The sequence below is a fragment of the Carya illinoinensis genome, chromosome 8 (genome assembly GCF_018687715.1).
Source record: "Carya illinoinensis cultivar Pawnee chromosome 8, C.illinoinensisPawnee_v1, whole genome shotgun sequence".
NCBI lineage: Eukaryota > Viridiplantae > Streptophyta > Magnoliopsida > Fagales > Juglandaceae > Carya > Carya illinoinensis.
In genome coordinates this window covers 36404095-36408189 of record NC_056759.1, presented here as the reverse complement: position 1 = coordinate 36408189, position 4095 = coordinate 36404095, and positions in this window count along the sequence as shown.

Below are 4095 nucleotides of genomic sequence, written 5' to 3'. Positions count from 1 at the left end.
CAACCTCAATCTCAACCCGACGAAAACCAAACTGATGGCACCTCCTAACCCCTTCCAACAAACTTCTCAACTCAGCAAAATTATTAGAACCTTGACCCAAGAAAACCGAGTAAGCAGAGTGCAACCTACCAAGACTATCACGAATAACCCCCCCAGCACCAGCCGGCCCTGGATTCCCTAAACTATTACCATCCGAGTTGAGTTTCATCCAATCTTGGGGTGGCCGTTTCCACCTAATCACACGAATATGCCTGGGCCTAGGATATACAACCGGGATCTCCAACCTTTTCAGAATAGCCTCATCTTGAATAGAAATCCTAGCAACTTTCATAAATAACGACATAATCCTTCGAATCCATAACTTGATAACATGCCAAACAGACTGAACTGACTCCACTTTCTCTTCCACCCGAGCTTTGCAACGTCTATCCCAAAGCCTCCAAGAAACAATAGAAGGAAGAATACCAAAGATAGACCTTAACTGAGAAGCTTACCAGCACGCCGAAACCAGAAATTAATTTGCTCCTTCCAAGTATTGAAAACACCCATATGAACACCTAGATGGGTCGCTGCCAACCTCCAAATACATCTGGCAAAATCACCTGTACAGAGTACGTGATTTAAATCCTCCATATGTCCCCTGGCACAACAATTACATTTAGAAACAACAGGAATGCCAATATTCTTAATCTTCTCATCCACACTCAAACAATTATGGTATGCCTTCCACATCATAATAGAAATTTTATTGGGAATATGAGTATGCCAAATCCAATTTGCCCAAGGTAACGAAGGAGCTCTCACACGGATACAATCCCAAGCACTTCTAGTGTTAAACTTCCCATTGTTATCCCTCATCCAAATAAGGATATCTTGACCATCCTTCCTAGTCGCCAAAAGCTGAAATAGATCTTCGACTTTTTGTGAACCCACTAATCTTTCCAAAAGAGAAGTATCCCAACCATTATCAAGCCGACACTCTTTGACTCTAAGCAAATGTCTCTCAAGAACTGGAAAATGATCATCAATGGGACCCCCATCCGCCCAATTATCATACCAAAAAGAAACATTACCTTCTTTCACCAGCCATTTAGAATTATTTAAAACCTCCGGGATGCAATGCACAATGGCTTTCCAAAACCTAGTTCCTTTAGTAGGATTCAAAAGGGATAAGTGACTACCTTTCACATACTTGCCTGTGAAAAAATCTACCCATAAAGAATGCCCCTGAATTAGATGCCAAGCAAATTTCATATGTAAGGCCCTCTGAATCTCCTCAAAATCCCGAATACCCAAACCGCCTTCCTCCGTAGGATGACAAATATTTTTCCAAGCCACCCACTTCCTCTTTCCTTTCCCTTCAAAATCACCCCAAAAAAAGGAACTCATAATCCTGTTCATCGCCACGTAAACACCATGGGGAACATGAAGGACGGCCATGAGATGAGTTGCCATGCTCGATAAAACATAACGTAAAAGAATAACACGGCCCCCAGTAGAAATTAATTTCATTTTCCACCCTGCAACTTTCTTATTAAATTTACCAATCAGATCACCAAAATCACAAACCTTCAGACGACCCATCACAATAGGAACTCCCAGATATTTAAAGGGAAAAGATCCTTCTGAAAAACCAGTCATACGAAGAAGAGAAAACTTTCTAGGATCAGATATTTTTTTAGAAAACAAAATAGCACTTTTATTTTTATTAAGAATTTGACCTGTCCACTTCTCATAAAGATTAAGCACCTCCATCAACCCTCTCATAGACTTCTTCCCACCATTAGAAAAAATAACAATATCATCCGCATACATAAGGTGGGAAATAAAGGGAGTACCTCTAGCTTGAGAAAACCTGCCAATTTTGCCATTCTCAAAAGCATTCTTGAGCAGCCGAGATAGCGTCTCCTGCATAATGACAAATAAATAAGGAGACAGCGGGTTGCCCTGCCTCAAACCACGCTCGCCCTTAAAGAAACCCAAGGAGGTACCATTCATCATAATAGAATACCAAGGTGAGGAAATACAGAGGTTTATCAAAGCGCAAAACTGAGGAGAAAACCCAAAGGAATCCAGAACCTGAATAAGGAACCTCCAATTTACTCTATCATAAGCCTTGGACATATCAAGCTTAACCAAGACATTTCCCCCTATAGTGGTTTTATTAATAGAATGGACCATTTTTTGCGTAAGACTTATATTTTCAAAAATGCTACGACCAGGAATAAAGGCCCCTTGCTCTTGGGAAATCATCTTAGGAAGCACATTCGGGAGGCGGCCCACCAAAATTTTCGCACAGATCTTATAAACCACAGAGCACAAACTGATAGGCCTAAACTTGTCAAAGCCCGTAGGAGATTCAACCTTTGGGATAAGAACAATAAAAGACGCTGAATAATATCTAGGGAGCAGCTGATGTTGAAAGAACTCAGAAACCGCCTCCAAAAGGTTTGCTTTAACAATCTCCCAGCAGGAACTAAAGAAACCGAAACCAAAACCATCCGGACCCGGGCTACTATCAATAGGAATACTGAACAAAGCATCCTTAATATCACCCATCGAAGGAGTACTACAAAGCATCAAATTCTCATCCGCGGTAATCACTGGGGAAATCAAATCTCGTAAACTGGAAAACTCACAATGGCTATTCTCACCCAAAAACTGCTTAAAATACTCAACAGCGGCCTTATGAATCTCAAGAGGGTTATTTAAATGAGTACCATATGCAAGAAACATATCAGTAACCCTCTTTTAATTTTTAGCATTCAAGTACGCATGGAAAAAATTTGAGTTATTATCCTCATCTATCAACCATCTTTTCTTAGCCATATGAGACAGAAGAATGTTTTCTCGACCCTTCCAAGTTAAGAGTTCCAAATTGGCAGCCAAGAGATCATTATCATCCTTAATAGAATAAGAGTTCTGAAGTTTATTATCCAGGCGATCAATACGCTGCTCAATATCCTTGATAATCACATCTGTCCTCCCAAAAACACATTGATTCCAATCCCTAAGCGCCACCTTAAGTCTTTTAAGCTTAAAGGGTAACATAAAAAGACCAGAACCAAGCCCATCTTGATTCCAATTCCCCTCCACGAAACTAAGGAAATCTGCATGGTCAATCCACATAAATTGGAAACAGAAAGGGCTAGGCCCATACCTGAATGGGTCCTCACCCATTTGAATCACTAAAGGAGAATGATCAGAGGTAGAACGAGACAAAACCTGAGAAAAGACGTTAGGAAAACAATTAAGAAAATTAGAATTAAGAAAACAACGATCTAACCTTGCCCAACTACGAGCCAAGCCGCTTTGGCCATTACACTAGGTCATCAACGGGCCTTGTGATCTCATATCCATAACCCCACAGTTTTGAAGGCAAATATTGAAATCCCCCATAGCATTAAAAGGTCGAGGGTGTCCCCCCCGTTGTTCCGAATCCTCTCTTATAATGTTGAAATCGCCGCAGAGAATCCACGGAAGATTTCCATTACTCATCTCAACCAGATCTTACCAAAGATTCTTCCTTTCAACAAGGTTGCACTTAGCATAGACTATAGTAAGAATAAAAACAAACCCGTTCTCCTCAACTTTCACAGAAACAAATTGGTTCGACCCATTCAACCACTGTATAGAGATCTCAGAGTTCCACAACAACCAAATTTTCCCACTATGCCTCTCATTAGTGACAAAACTATTACAATTATACTTCCCCAAAAGAGTAGTTATTTTATCTTCCCTCAAAAAAGGCTCAGCCAAAGCAATAATATTCGGCTTAAATTTTTTAATAATATTCCTCAACCTCAACTTGGAAGAAGGAACTCCCCGTATGTTCCAAAAGAGAATTGGACTAATCATAAATTCAACTTATTAGGATGAGTAATAGCCCGGGTAGAGTTTCTTTTCAGAAACTTACCTGCATTTTTAGTCATGTCTTCCGAGTCTGTACAATAATCTTTTTGCATATCCTCTTTCATAGAAACTCTCTCGACTTCATGATCCGATTGTGTTTCAGCAGCCAACTATTTATTGCCCTCATCATTGCATCCAGTAAAGATCAAGTTTTCCACATGCTCCTCATCATTCTCCTGTAAC